Here is a 16,263-nt window from a genome sequence, read left to right on the forward strand (position 1 = left end):
ACCAGACGCAGTCAGGTCAGGCGCTTTGCTCCCTGCACAGGCAACACCAGTAGTCTGGGAGTCGGATTTAAAGATCGGGCCAGGTGGGCAAAGCTCTGGAGAGCTGTGAGCCTGGGGACCCTGCAGAAGCCTTGGGCCACAGCCCATCCCTGCTATGAACCAGTGTCAGGATGGAGGCAAGAGCCCCAGCCCTGCTGGGCTCGCAGAGGCTGCCTTTCTCTTACCCTGCAGGTCCCTTCTGGGGATGCATTTGCTTTGGATCTGGGTTGGCTTGGCTGATGTCCAAGGCCGGCTCAGTTGACCCTCGTCAACGATCGTGATGGAGAGTTGGGACTCGGGCTTACACCCCAACTCGCCTGCTAAAGTCCAGCTCTGGCTACCCAACCTGGCTCAATGCCTGGCATCTGAGTGATGGGCAGGGCAAGTGGGCAGGGCAGCTGAGCCCTGCCCACTTGCCATCCAACAGTCTGGCCTTCTTGGCCCATCAGAGGCAAATCCTCGTTTGCCACACCCATTAGCAGCACTGCTCATTGGCTGCTGCCACACCCCAGTCCCCTCTCTGGAGACAGTGTCTTTAATCCAGAATGCATTTCTGCACTCAGTGCAGTCATTGATGGGGGAATTAGTCCAGGGTTTTCTCTTGTTTGTTAGCAGTCAAGGTTTTGCTAAAGATCTCTGTACTTCTTGCTTTTCCAACAGCTGCCACACAACTCAGTTCTCTCTCCTTCATTCTCCATTCCCTCTGGCCTCTTCCAAGCCTAAGAGATGCCCATCTCTGTCTCCCTTTGTGCCAATCCTGTCAGCATGTCCTGATGGAGTCTCTGTGGTGGGCACCATGCTGGGCACGGGTGAGACACAGCCAGAGGTGGATAAGTCAGATCCCTTCCCTGGAGGAGCTTCCAGCCTAAGAAGGGTGTCAGATACCCACAGAGGTAACTTATACTCCAACAAGGTGAGGCCAGAATGGAGGTGTGCCCCTACTGCAGTGGGAGGGTCTCACCATGGAAGCCACAAGCGCTACCCAGAGGTTTTGCAGGACAAAAAAGGAGCCCAACTGGGCTGGCCCCGTGGTGTAGAAGTTAAGTGCACACGCTCCTCTGCTGGCGGCCCAGGTTTGGATCCCGGGCCTGCACCTATGCACCGCTTGTCGGGCCATGCTGTGGTGGCGTCCCATATAAAGTGGAGGAAGATGGGCACAGATGTTAGCCCAGGGCCAGTCTTCCTCAGCAAAAAGAGGAGGATTGGCATGGATGTTAGCTCAGGGCTGATCTTCCTCACAAAAAAAAAAAAAAGGTGCCCAATAGGTGTGCTATAGGATGGAAGGAATTGGAGCAGAGGGGATGGTGTGAACAAAGATGCAGAGTATGACAGGGTGTTGAGTGCAGGGCAGCAGGGGTGTGGATGGCAGGAGGAACATGGGAAACAGGACTCAAGGCATAGAGTGGGCCCTGCAGAGGGGCTGCTTCGGAAGGGGTCAAGGCGGCTCTCTCTATGTCAAAGTTGGTTTGCAACCCTGATTCCACGGCTACAGTTTTACCTTAAAGCATGAATTAAGATCTCTGCAGTTTATTGCAGAGTCAGCCTTCCAGGATTCTGAGTGCTCCCAAGCCAGGAAAATACCACGACCATCTCTAAACTCCTACCCTGCCCTTTAGGGCTGCCTAAGCCATCCCAACTTACTTCCAATCATAAATGGGAGAAAAATAGCTATTAAAACAATGAAATGGTAGCAAACTGAGGATTCTAGAGAAGCGGAGGATTCTTCCTAGAGGAGGATGCTCCTGTTGTTTTAGATGGTCCTTGGAGCTTTTTGATTACCAAAGATGGGGCCCAAGAGGGCTGTTTAGATGGGAGAGAAGAGACTGAGCAGAGCTGGATAGTTTTGCTTAATAAATTTTGTGCAGACTTTTGTTTGGGTGTGATCTCTCATTACCTCTAGGGAGAGATGGCTGCGGGTGGGGGCTCTGGGGGTGGAGAGTATAGAAGGAGTAGAGACAGGGCCAGTGTCCTCGATGTGTGACCTGTGCACAGCCTGCTTAGAAGGGCCTAATGCCTGGTTTAAGGCTCTGCTGTTGCTGCCTTGAAATTCTTAAGAGCCCTGCAATTTTATTTTGCACTGGGCCCAGCAAAGTATTTAGCTGGTCCTGAAAAAAGGTGTAGACAAGGGTATATTGGTAAAGGATTAACGACCAGCTCTCTGAAAGAAAAACTCTGACTGGTAGCACTGGCCGATTTCCATGGTGTAAACATTCTTACCTTGGCCCATTTTAAGCTACCAAAGGGTGAATAACAAGCTTGCAAGATTCTTGAAAACTTCACAACCAACTTGCAAGTTGGTATGAGCCAGCTCTGGCACATCACTGGATGGGAGCGAGGGTCTTGGCAGATAAAGGGATTATGAACACCCCCACCACCAACAAAATGGCAGTTGGAAGCATGTGGAGAGAGGCCAGTGTCAGGAGAGGAGGTCAGCAAGAAATCCCTGTAGCAGGAAAGGCTGAGTGACAGGAGGGCAAGGATGTCTTCTATTCACCTGTAAGCCATTTTCTGTTTCAGTACTGGAAACCCCCTCTACTGTATCTAAGCCTTTCAGAGAGTCTGGTCCATACTTGCCAGTGTTGAGGTCTTGGGGACTGAAGGAGGAGCCAGTCGGATGTCATTAGGGCTTTTGTGGATACTCTGGTTCTCCTCCTGGGACAGGGCAGGACTGTACTGCCCAGGACCCTGAAGTCGGGTATGGTCATGTGACTCGCTTTGTCCAATGAAATGTGAGAAGAGCTGTCAGGCACCATTTGCCACATTGCTTCCCCTGCCATGTGACTAGTGAATTTCCTGATGGTGGAGCCCCGTCAGCCTGTGTCCCTGTCTCTGAGAATGTTGTGGAGCAGAACCCACAATGAACACAGTGTGAGAGAGAAAGCAATCTTTGTTGTTTTAAGCCACTGAGACTTGGGGGCTGTTTGTAATTGCAGTAGAATCTAGCTCCACCTGACGGACACATGGAGTGACCACACGGGGGTAAGGAGCAGTCAAGACTGAGTGAAGACAGCCATTGTGAGAAGTGATACAAGAAGTCAGGAGAGCGGAATTGGAAGCCAGATGTGGCCAGGAAAATGGAAGACCCTAGAAAATCCTCAGGAATATGTGGGATGGTGCCTGAGGAGTTTTTCTGGCTATCAGAGGAAATGTGGCCCATGAGAGCTTGAAGACATCCAGGTGACACAGTGGTTCCCGAACATGCACCTTTTATCTGGCCCGTCTCCACAGCAAGGAAGGAATAAGTTGTGGGGCAGCCACAGGCCAAGGATCTACACCAGGAGACCCAAGGTTAAGCCTGGATTCCAGTGCTGGAAGTGACCTTAGAGTGACCTTGCATAAGTCCCTTCCTCTTCTGTGGACCTCAGAGTTCTCAGATCCCTCCCAGCTCTGACGTTCTAAGACCCTCTGTCTTTGTCACGGGCGTCACTCCTCACTTACTTGGCTCGTCAGCGCCTCCTGCCTACCTGATGGCCTACTTCCTGGGAAATGGGCTCTGTTTCACCATCCTGGAGCCCCTCCAGAGCACACAGGTGCCCTCTGCCCTGCAGGATATGTCTGTGTGTGTGTGTGAGAGAGAGAGACAGAGAGACAAAGAGAGAAAAGGAGGGAAGGAGGGAGGGAGAGAGAGACTACAGCCAGAAAGCTTTACCAAGCTGATCTTTCAAAGTCTTCTTTAAAAAATTTATTTGCCCTGAAGAGTAATGCACTCAGTTGGAAACATTGCTCCAAATTCCCACCAAACAGGCCTCTGCTGCCACACTGACAAACACACACACACGCACACACACACTTTCAGTCAAAACTGACCAGTTTTGTGCTCCCCAGCACCAGAGAGGGCCCTGCCCTTTGCACCCCCCCCTTCTCTGGCCTACCAACCCCGAAAATCTTTCAAGGCCATATGCGACATGAACCCATACCCTCTTTGGCCATAAAATGACTCATTATCTACCTGGATTCACACCTCAAGCTCTAATATGTCACCAAGCACACTCTACCACAATCAGACCTTAAGGGTAGAAACTTCCATCTCTTTACTGTCTACCACAGAGCCTGATGTCCATTCATTCATCAAGCCCTTACAGAGTACCCACTATGTGCGAGGCAGAAGGAACAGAGTGATAAATGACTCTGCCTTCATGGAGGTCCCACCATGCCTGGTGGGGTACAGAAACCCAAGGAGCTGGCTTTGATGTGGCATGCTTAGAGTGGGAAAGCCATTGGATCAGGGGGCATGGAGCACATTCTGGGATGAGAGTCCCCAGGAGGAGGCATTCGAGCTTGGTAGGATTCCACCAGGCAGGGAAGCCTAGGGATGGCAGGGGCACTCCAAACAGAAGCCCCACCATGTGCAAAGGCCAAGAGGTGCTCAGCTCATGACCAGGGATCACTGGCTGGAGCCCCGAGTGATGAGGGAAGAGGAGCCTGGGGAACAGGATTAGGCAGTGGTCAGCTGATCTTAGGCAGTTAGTGAACAAGTGAGTGAGTGAATAACACCCTTGATCATGAAGCCACTAACTTGATACTGGTCCTTAGACCTATTCCCTGGTCCTAGCAAGGACTCAGCTTGGTTTCAGGGATATGTGTAGGGCTAGGCTAGATCTCAGAATGAACCAGATGGTTTAGACATGGGACAAGCCCCCATCCCAGGAGCCATGTGGGAAGAGGCTACAAGTAGAGTGGGAAGACTGGCAAGTAGACACGCAGACCTGGGTTCTAGTCCTGCCTCTGCCACCTCCCAGCTGTGTGTGAGCTTGGGCGGGTGACTTGAGTTCTCTGAGCCTGCTTCCTCGTTCGATCCTATGAGGATGGTTGTGGGGACTGACTAAGGAAGCATGTCTGACAGAGCCTGGTGCAGGGTAGAAGAGGTGTGTGGAATCTGAAACTTTTGTTCAACCTCAAGTTCCAAGCTAATGTGACCATAGTTCAGAGCTTGGCAGCAGCACCATAAGGTGGAATTGGCAATTTCAGATCTTTGAACATTCCAGGCAGAGCTGGCTTCAAGGGTGTGTGATGGGGTCCTATGCTCAGAAGGCCCCATGCTTGGGGCTTCAAGTTCTGCGGTTGCCACCTTGAAGTTCTTAACCATTTCTCTTTGAATTTGTGTTTCAGGAGTAACATCTGATGGAACAATTGAGCACGCCCCAGGGGAGTGGGACTCAGCCCTCATGTGTTCCTGCCTCCTGCTGCCTCCCTGGGATTGTTTCTCAGCTGCTCGCTCCCCACATGCTGGCACCCCAGAACCCATGACCTCCTCTACCCTCTGTCTGGGAGCAAATGGGTTGAGTCAGCCAGGAAGACTCACATCCCACCGTGAGTCACCCTCCACCCTCTGCAGGGGCCTCGGGGTAGGTGCAGAAAGGGTGGGTGCAGTGCACACCCAATGCTGTCTCAGAGCAGGGGGAGGAGACAATACCTGGGCACTAGGTGGGTGACTCAGCATGGGCATCTTGCCCACCCCTCATCTAGGTACCAAGTGGCACAGAGGTTAGAGGAGGTTGGAGGTTGATATTGGGGGGTCGCCTGTCTGCCATGGGTGGGTTGGTGGGCTGCGAGAAGGGGAGGTCGACTTCCCCGACTCCACCCAGGGCCTTGCATTTTTCCCTTGCCTCAGGCCCTACAAATCATGCAGCTGAACCTGGTTAGAATCTATGTTTCCATTTTCCCGTCCTCAGCTCAGCATCCACGGTCCTCGTGTGACATGGCCAAATGGCTCTGAGCATCTGGTGAGCATGGTGAGATGAGGGGGGAGAGGCAATCAGATCATTCGGTGCTGGGGTAGACAGCTGGTGAGGGGCGTCTAAGGGACAGAGAGCCAGCACCTCCCAAGCTTTAATGTAAATGGCAATCAACTGGGATGTTGTGAAAGTGCAGATTCTGATTCTGGAGGTCTGGGCAGGGCCTGAGATTCTGCATTTCTAACATGCTCTTGCTTCATGGGCCACATTTTGAGTAGTGAAGTTCTAGAAGGCTTAACCTAGCAACAGTGTGGCCTCCAGACTGATGTCCGGTGAGCCCTTGTAGGAGCTCTTACAACAGGCAGAGGGAATGACTGCTTGGAACTGAGCCAGAAGCCCACATTATGATGAGACTTACCAGAGACACTGTGTCCTCGGACACTTCTTAGCTGATAATGTGGGAATGCTTTAGTCAATGTGGTCATCAGCAGAAGTAAACTAAAAGCTCGCCTTGCATAAATAACCTCCACTCAATCCTCATACTCTTGTCAAAGTGCCAAGCAGAGAAAGAGCTAGTTTTATAGATGAGAGGAATGGAGGCACACAGAGGATGGGGACGATACTCCAGGTTGCAGAACTGTCAAGTGGCAGAGTGGTAGGATCTGAACTCAGATCTGACTCAAGGCTCCCTTCCCACTCTGCCAGCTTATCACTAAAGTTAAGTTTGGAGAGCTGGCTCTAAAGCTGTGACTGGAAGCTGGGTCCCCCTGCCCATCATGTGCCCTCCGATCCCGTGGTGCAGGAGCCTGGAGTGTGAGGTGTTGGGCCTGTGCCCTGGGCCCCTGACCAGCCTCCTCTGCACCCCTAGCCAGCAGTCACCTCTGCCTTCAGCCCAATGCTTTGGATATTGATGCCATCCCCATCCTCGATCTAAGCTGCCGTTGAAAGTGGCTGCTTGGCCACTGTACTTCTCCGTCTCCACGATGTGCAGCAGGTGCAGGTACTTCTGCCATCAGTGCTTAGTGGCCTCCTGGCCAGGGTCTGGGAGCTGTGGACAGACAGACGTGGTAAAGACACTGCCTCTCTTGTCCCCCAGGGATTCCAACTAGGAAGTGGGGCTCCCCACTGACCCGGTGCACTAGGAGAAGGTCCTGACTCCCAGATGCATGGTGCACTGGGCCTGTGACCTGGCTGCTGTGCTGTTACCGAAACTGCTCTGGCCCCTTTCTCCAACTGCTGCATCTCACACCTCCTGACCTCCTGGGTTCCCTCCTAACTGATCCTGTTCTCTCACCTCCTCCTCCAATCCACCTCCCACCCGGAGCCTTTCTACATGGCTTACCATCTCTTGTTAGGTGTGATGCATCTGGTGACTTTAAGTTAAAGTCAATGCCTGTCAAATGGAACAACAAAGCCTGGATGAGCTGGACATCTGTTTATAACAAGGTTCACTGAATCACTTTGAGCCCACTGTTGAGACTACCACTGAGAGAAAGAGCCTTTCCTTTCAAAATATGACTGCTCACTGGGCAAGTGCTGTGGTTCCTCATGTGAAGAGACTGATGCTGGTGTGTGCCCTCCACACACACACAGAAGTTAGGGAAAAGTCTTATGACTCACATAATAGAGGTCTCCCGAGGAGAGCTTGGGTCCAGAATCTCAAGCAGCTCTGAAATGGCTTGGGGGAGCATAGCACTTACCAGTGAGCAGTCATATTTTGGGGAATCTCTTTCTACATGTAGGTAGGTCTCAACAAGGAGTTCAAAATATTCAGTGACGATGTACTAAACAGATGTGCTGTCATATTTGTTGTTCCATTTGAGCACTGTGATAAGTTAAAGTCACCATGATGCGGATTCTATCAGAGGGGAGGCCGACAGCTCGACTCTACAGATACATAGGGGGGTGGATTGGAGGAGGAGGGCAGCAGGATCAGTTAGAGGGGATGGTCAGAGTGTACTAGAGAGTTGAAGAACTCAGAAAGTGTTGAGGTTACAGCACAGCAGCCAGGTCAAAGTCCCCTGACATGTCTGGAGTCAGGATCTTTATCTAATTGCAGTCAGTGGGGGGAGCCCCACTGCTTGGATGGTGGAGGGGACAAGAAGACCTGAGCAGTGTGCTTCAAGCCTGTCTGTCCACAGCTCCCAGACCCTGGCCAGGAGAGCACTGCACTGATGTACAGCAGAAGCATTCTGCACCTGCTGGATCGTGGAGGCTCGAGAAGACAGCATAGCCAAGGCCAGTGCCTGGACAGTTTAGATCAAGCAAAGATCAATATCGAGTGGCTGAAGCGCAGGGTGACTGCTAACAGGGCAAGATATTCAGAAGAGGGCTGTGCTGGTTGGCCCAGGGCACAGGCCCAACACCTCACACCTCAGGCTTCAGCAGGGATCGAGGGGCACAGATGAGCGAGCGTGAGGACCAGCTTCCAGCCAGGTCAGGACTCCTTGCGCCTCTCCAAAAGTAAATTTAGTGATGCCTGGCAGAGTGAGGAAGGGCCTTAGTCAGAGAAGTCCTCAGATCTGGGCAGTTGCAACTTGGAGTGCTCCCCTATCCTCTATGCTGCCCATTCTTCCATCTGTGCACAGGCTTTTATACTTGCCTGACAAGAGTGTGTCAGGATTGATTAGTGAGGTTATTTATGTGTATGCAAAATCAGCTTTTTGGATTTACTTACTCTGCTAATGACCACATTGAGTAAGCATCCTCCACATTATTTGGTTGAAGAGTCCGAGGACACAGAGTCCCTGGTAGTCATCATAGTGTGGGCTGGCTCAGTTCCAAGCAGCTACGGCTCAGTTCTTTCATCATCCTGTCATAAGAAGTCTACAGGGGCTCACCGGCTCCAGGCTCATCGGTCTGGAGGCCACATGCTGTTGCTAGGTTAAGCACATCTAGAACTTCTTACCACTCAGGTGGTCCATGAAGCAAGAGCATGTTAGAAACAGAATCTCAGTCACATTTTCTTTGCCCAGACCTCCTGAATCAGAATCTCGCACTTTCACAACATCCCAGTCGACCTGCCAGTTCCTGAGTTCCTATTTAGCATTGGAAAGTTGGCATTGGCTCTCAGCTCCCCCATCGTCTCTATGGAACTCCACCGGTGCAGCGTCTACCCCAGCACCACCGAATGATCTGATTGCCTCTGCCCCTCATCTCACCATGTTCACCAGATGCTCAGAGCCATTTGGTTCCGACGCTGATGACCGGGGACTCTGGACTGAGGACGGGAAAATGGAAACATAGATTCTAACGAGAGGAAGTCGAGGTTGCATGATTTGTAGGAAGCCTGGGTAGGAAAAATGCAAGGTTGGGATATTGGACTCAGAGTCGACTCTCCCTTCTCACAGCCCACCAACCCACCAACTAAGCGGCAGACAGGCTCTAATGCTCTTCAAACCTCCAACCTCCGGTCCTAACCTCTGTGCCATGATACACTTGGTCTGGATGATTTGGGCCAAGATGTCCTGGCTTGAGTCACCCACCTAGTGCCCAGGCATCCTCTCACTCCTGCCCTGAGGCAGCCATCGTGGATTTCAGACATGACCTAGAGCACCCACAGCAGAGCTCGACGAAGAGATGCTGAGGGTGATCTCAGGCGCTGAGGATGAGCCTGCTGACTCAGATCTGACTTTGCTCAGAGATGGTAGAGAGCATGGGCCTGCAGCTGTGGTGGAGCCCAACACCTTGGCAGAGCCCATCCTACAGTGAGGCTTGCAGGAGGCAGAGGCTACATGGCGAACTGAGGCTCCAGTCTGCAAAAGCTTCTGGGTGTGCTCAGGCAGGCTGTTACTCATGAGTCTGAGAAATGGTTGAATGAGTATCACTGCCGCACTTGGGAGCATGGGCATCTCTTGTACGACCCCATCACACAGACTTTGAAGCCAGCTCTGCCTGATGTTCAGAGATCTGAGTTTTGGCCCATCTGCATGACCAGCTCTGACTGATGGCATACCGTCTCGGAAAGCTGAGGCTGAACAAATGTTTCAGATTCCACACACCGGTCCTCTACCCTGCACCAGGCACTGTCAGACAAGCTTCCTTAGTCAGTCCCCATAGCCTATCTTCAGATTGAATGAAAAGGGGGGCTAAGAGAACTCCCAAGATCATCTGCCCAAGCTCACTGGACAGCTGGGAGATCACAGCATACCAGTGACTAGAACCAGCATTAAGTCACTTGCTAGTCTTAAGCCACTCTACCTCATAGCCTCTTCGCCCAGGCCCTGGGATCTTAACAAGTCTAAACCATCTGGTTCATTCTGAGATCTATCTCCTCGTACACATATCCCTTGCCGCCAAGCTAGGTACCGACTTGTTAGGGACCAGGGAATAGGTCTAGGACCAGCACCAGGTTAGTGGCTTCATGATCAAGGGTGTCAGGTGTCATTCATTCACTCACTCACCTGTCTGCTCACTGCCTGCCCTAAGATCAGCTGACCACTGCCTCATCCTCTCCCCCAGGCCTACCTCTTCCCCCATCACACTTGGGGATCCAGAAGCCAGTGCTGAGTCATGAGCTGAATGTACACATCTTGGCCTGCACATGCTGGGGCTTCTGGGTTTGGAGTGCCCACCTGCCACTCCCACGCTTCCCTGCCTGGTGGATCCTACCAAGCTCGAATGGGTTCCTGGGGACTCTCATCCCAGAATGTTCTCCTTGCCCTGCTCCCCCGGAGCTTTCCCACCCTCAGCATGCCATGTCAGAAGGTGCCAGGTCCTTGGGTGAGCGGCGGCTGTCCCCAACCCGAGCCTGGTGAGACTTGAGCTCAGGGGTGCTTCCATTGTTCCGTCTGTCCCTTTGCCTCACACATAGTAGAAATGGTAAGAACTTCGAATTGGCAAGCGAGACTTGATGTGGGCATCAGGCCTTCTGAGCAGTAAAGAGATGGATCCTTGAAGATTCTACCCTTAGGTCTGGATTGGGGTAGAGGTGATTGTGTACCATAATTCCAGAGTTTATGTGCTGTGAACTCCAGCTAGAAAATGAGTCATTTTATTTTATGGGGAGGGTGTGGGTTCATGTTGCATATGGCCTTGAAAGGTTTTCAGGTGTTGGTAGGCCAGAGAAGGGATGGGAGCAGGCAGAGCTCAAGACAACTCTGGTGCTGGGGGGCACAAAACTGGTCAGTTTTGAGTGAAGTGTCTTGTGTGCTTGTCGATCAGTTTGTCATGTGGCAGCAGAGGCCTGTTTGGTGGATGAATTTGGATGCAACCAAATCTGAGTGCGAGATCTGGCCTGGCTCAGGGCAAAGGATTTCTCATGAGAAGACTGAGGACCAGATCAGCTTGGTAACCAGCACCTTGGCTGGCTAGTATTGTCTCATTCACTGTCTCACTGTTCACCTGGCTCACTCACACATCGGCACTGCCTGTCATCCTGCTGCAGCTACCTCTCTCACTTAGAGGGCTGAAACAGACAGACCATTTCCCGAAGCTAGGCCATCCTGGCACATGCTGAAGGCTACCAAGTGATGAGGACGCGCTGCCAACTTTCTTGCCTGGTGCAGCAATGCCAGCGTGCAAGTCTGAACTCAGAGGTCCTTTACGGGGATGAAGAGAGGATAGTATGCCATAGGTCACTCCGGCTTTAGCGCTCAGTAGTAGGCCATCGAATGCCCAGGCTGGTGTCTGTCTCAGCGCGGGCGTGGTGGGACCTCACTGAAGGCAGTGAGTGCTGTCTGCCTGTCCCATTACCGCGCGGATAGGTGGGTAGAGCAGGGAGCGATGTGGAGGGATATCAGGAAGCTTTCTGTGTAGACCGTAAAGATGGAGGAGTTTCCTGCCCGGTCCACCTGATAGCGGTCTAGAGTCCAGGCTGTGTTTACCATCCCTACTTCGGAGTCCTAATGAGTCATTTTGGCCATGTGCGGTCTGTCCCATATGGATTTCATAAATATGACAGTGTGGCCAGAAGTGCAGGGCAGGGATTTAATATCTGCTGCTGGGACTGGCTTGTTTGACTGGATGACCAAGTGCGCTGTCCTCTCAGTGTGCCAGCGGCAGAGACCTTATTTGGTGGAATTTGGGATTTCCTTCGGCTGTCCAGTGCAAGTCTTCGGAGCCAAGATTTTTTTCGACTGCCAGCGGTAAATGCGACTAGATCTTCTTAAAACAACAAAGATTCTCCTCTTTCTCTCTCTTTTGTATAAGCTGCTCGATATGGCTGTCTTCGCTCACACACGCATTGACGCTGTCACTGCAGAGGCAGGTCACACTGATGGGTGCTCTGGAGGAATCAGGATGGTGAAAGCAGAGGCACTGTTCCCATGGAGTAGCAAAGGCGGGCAAATGGTGCCTGACAGCACTGCTTAAAACAGTAAGTGATGGTCTCTCACACTGTGGTGGCCCAGTCACTGACCACTCAACTTCAGGGGCTAGAAGTACAGTCCTCAGAGTCTGAGTCCACAGAAGAGGACGGACTGATGGGTCTCCCCAAGGTCAGGAATTTACCAGCATGATCGGAAAGCAACTGGCTCCTGGCTTTCAGATCCTTGGTAGCCTGGCCCCTGCTCACAACTGATTCAGACTTTCGCTTGCTTTGTGGAGCAAGTAAGGTAGCATGTTGAAACAGGAACACCTCAACTTCAGGGCTTGGATGGCATCTTTCAGCTCTCATGCCACGCTCGATGGACAACCAGAGCTTTCCTCCCAGGAAGCACCATCCCAACATATTCTGAGGATTGCTGACCTCCCTCTCCAAGCTCCACTGGCCTCACCATGCCCAAGTATAGACCATTTTCTGGGTGGCTGGGGTCTTCATGTCTCTTTATAAAGGGGTATTGCCCCGGTCACTCCGTAGCATGGCTAAAAGCTGTGGAATTATACCAGCCCACTTATTCTGTGACACTCAGACTTGCTTTCTCTGCTCATTGCTGTCCAGTTTCTTGTTCTGCTCCTGAGCTGGTCACTCTTGAGACAGGGACTGAATATCTCCACCATGCTTGGAAATGTTTACACCATTTTTGTCCATGGCAGGGGAAATAATGGCTGACAGACTAGTCAGGATCTGCTTTTTCGTGGACTGGCCAGTGAGTCATTAATCCCAGCCCTCGTATATACAGTGAGTGTGTTGCTGGTTATATACAGTCATTTGGATTTGTTGTGAACCCAGAGTATCGAAGCTGTGACGCAAGCTCCGACTGGCTTATTCAGCTGGGTCTATGGTACCTCAGTGCAAGGCTGAGATGCGATGGAGAGGTTTACAGCTGCTGAAATCAGGCCTGAGCTGCAGGCTGAATAGATTGCGGTTTCACTCAGCAGCACTGTTACCAGGAGACACAACCCACTTGCTGACCTCTTCCTCTTCGACAGCCTCTCTCCTAGCCTGACAGTGGTCATGCACTAAAAGTAGCAGGAACTTAAAATTTCAGTGATGTGCTGGAAGCTGGCAACATGGGACGGAAGTCACATTTTCAAGAATCTTGCAAGGACCATTCATTGGCTGGCAAAATGGGCCTGCTCTCAGCCGGTGCTCCATCAGGAACAAGGCTCTCTCTGATAGGACCAGCACTGGCAGTGCTGAGTCCAGAATTTCCAGGGCAGCAGGCCTTTCTTGGCCCCATGCAGTGTACAGTACTCTCATCTACTCCTTTAGGCCATGTCTTCCTAGAGGTCTGAGCATGACGCACAAAGTCTGCACAAAATTTATTAAGCAAAACTATCAGCTCTGCTCAGTCTCTTCTCTCCCATCTAAACAGCCCTCTTGGGCCTTATCTTTGTAACAAAAAGCTCCAAGGACCATCTAAAACAAAGAGCATCCTCCTCTGAGAAGACCTCCTCTAGAATCTTCAGTTTGGCACCATTTCATTGTTTTAATAGCTATTTTTCTCCCATTTATGATTGGAAGTGGATTGGGATGGCTCAAGGCAAGCCTAGAAGGCAGGGTAGGAGTTTAGAGATGGTGGTGATATTTTCCTGGCTTGGTAGCACTCAGAATCCTGGCTGACTCTGCAAGAAACTGCAGAGATCTTAGTTCAGGGTTTGCTGTAAAACTGTAGCCTAGAATCAGGTTTGCAAACCAACTTTGACATGGAGAGGGCCACCTTGACCCCTCCCAGTCAGCCCCTCTGCAGGGCCCACTCTGTGCCTTGAGTCCTGTTTCCCATGTTCCTCCTGCCATCCCCACCCTGCTGCCCTGCACTCAACACCCTGTCGTACTCTGCATCTTTGTTCACACCATCCCTCTGCTCCAATTCCTTCCATTCTATAACACACTTGCTGGGCTCCTTTTTTTTTTTTGTGAGGAAGATAAGTCCTTGAGCTAAAATCCATGCCAATCCTCCTCTTTTTGCTGAGGAAGACTGGCCCTGGGTTATCTGTGCCCATGTTCCTCCACTTTTTATATGGGATGACACCACAGCATGGCCTGATGAGGTGCATCGGTGCAGGCCGGATCGAGAACCCGGCCGCCAGCAGCAGAGCGTGTGCACTTAACTGCCACACCACAGGTGGCCAGCGCCGGTTGGGCTCCTGTTTTGTCCTGCAAAACCTCTGGGTAGTGGCTTGTGGCTTCCATGGTGAGACCCTCCACTGCAGGATGTTCTGGCCTCACCTTGTTGAGTATAAGTTACCTCTGTGGTATCTGACCCTCTTCTTAGGCTGGAAGCTCCTCCAGGAAGGGATCTGACTTATCCACCTCTGGCTGTGTCTCACCCTTGCCCAGCATGGTGCCCACCACAGAGACTCCATCAGGACATGCTGACAGGATTGGCACAAAGGAGACAGAGATGGGCATCTCTTGGCTTGGAAGAGGCCAGAGGGAATGGAGAGAAAGGAGAGAGAACCAGGTTGTGTGGCAGCTGTTGAGAAAGCAAGAAGTACAGAGATCTTTAGCAAAACCTTGACTGCTAACAAAGAAGAAAACCTGGACTAATTCCTCCATCAATGACTGCACTGAGACTAAATGCATTCTGGATTAAAGACACTGTCTCCAGAGAGGACTGGGTGTGGCAGAGCCAGCGAGCAAAGTGCAAGGGTGGACAAATGAGGGTTTGCCTCTGATGGGCCAAGAAGGTCAGACTGTGGGGTGGCAAGTGGGCAGGGCTCAGCTGAGACACCAGGCATTGACCCAGGTTGGGCAGCCAGAGCTGGACTCTAGCTGGCGAGTTGGGTAATAAGCCAGATTCCCAACTCTCCATGGACATCGTTGACAAGGGTCAGCTGAGCAGGCCCTGATGTCAGCCAAGCAAACCCAGATCCCAAAGCAAATGCATCCCCAGAAGGACCTGCAGGATAAGGAAAGGAGGCCTCTGCGATCTCAGTGGGGCTGGGGCTCTGCCGCCAATCCTGACATGGCTGGCAGCAGGGTGGGCCATGGTCCAAGGCTTCTGCAAGGGTCCCCAGGCTCACAGCTCTCAGAGAGCTTTGCCAACCTGGCCCAATCCTTAAATCAGATTCCCAGACTGCCAGTGTTGCCTATGCAGGAGCAGAGTGCCTGACCTGACTGCATCTGGTTTTTGCTCTGTCCCTGGGGGTAGATGTCTTGTAGATGTATCTGAGAAAGCGCCATCAGTTTTACATACAGACTAGTCTTACACACACACACACACACACCCCCTCTCCAGCCTAAAGAGAAAAAGGATAATGCGTGCAAATCCCAGAACTGGCAAAGACAGCAGACTGGCATGGGGTGAGTGACATCAGGGCAGTGAGGTGCTGACTGGGCATCCACTGAGTCTCTGAGCTCTCCACAGCCTGTGTGTGAGTCCCTTAGCTCTTTAGAGTTCAGATCCAAGAACAGCCATTTTTTCATGTGCCAAGGGTCTCAGAGTCGAAAAATAGAAAAGCCTGCATCAGCAATGCATATTTCTCCATTAGATATTTTCAGCAGCTCTTCAAAGCACAGGCAGCGGCAGTTTAGCAACCCAGTAGTCGGCTAACTGTCCCATTTTGCTTTCAAAGTGCTCCATTAACTCAATTGTCAGAGCCCATTCATCCTGCGGTTCAGCAAGTGGCCTTGAGGGGACAAAGCCACATGCCCTGAAAGGAGGCTGGTCCGTGTGGCTTTGTGATTCTGAGCTATTGGATTACTGTGCCCACTCAAGCTCAGATGTGCCCACTAGCACTCCACCCTGCTTATTGCTGAGTGAGACCCCAGGGTGAATTTATCAGGCACAAACTGCTGGGAGAGGGAGCCCTGACAGCTCCCGTGGACAACATCAGGGGCACTCAGCAGCAAGTAAGGAGTCATCACGCAGAGATGGAGCAGAGAGCACACGGAGAGAATGGGACCAGGGAGGGCATCTGATGTGAAGAAAGACAGAGACCACTGCAGGGAGAGACAGGACTTCTAGACTGGGGCTGCCCCTGACTCCCGAGGGGTTCACTCTTTCTCTCTGAAGTCCTGTTTGCTGTCCACAAATGGAGACATGCAGAGTCCCTTTGGCTTCGCTGTCATTCAGCTCAAACCCAGACACGTGGGAAAACAGGTCTCCAGGGTAGCTGAGAGCAGAGGAGGATGAACAGTAGGGAGGGGAGAAAGTAGCAATCTCTGGCATCCTTACAGCTCATCCTGGGAGAGAGACCAGGCTGTGTTCTGGAGCTGGCTGGC

General features: G+C 51.9%; 1 protein-coding gene across 15 annotated transcripts in view; it reads right to left on the reverse strand.

Moving 5' to 3' along the window:
* The window catches only part of LOC101401339 (ral-GDS-related protein-like), a 93,588-nt gene that overhangs the window by 42,370 nt on the left and 34,955 nt on the right, over positions 1-16,263 (reverse strand). The window lies entirely within an intron of this gene.

The sequence above is a fragment of the Ceratotherium simum genome, unplaced genomic scaffold (genome assembly GCF_057802395.1).
Source record: "Ceratotherium simum simum isolate JZ-2026a unplaced genomic scaffold, ASM5780239v1 HiC_scaffold_44, whole genome shotgun sequence".
In the NCBI taxonomy this organism is placed as follows: domain Eukaryota; kingdom Metazoa; phylum Chordata; class Mammalia; order Perissodactyla; family Rhinocerotidae; genus Ceratotherium; species Ceratotherium simum.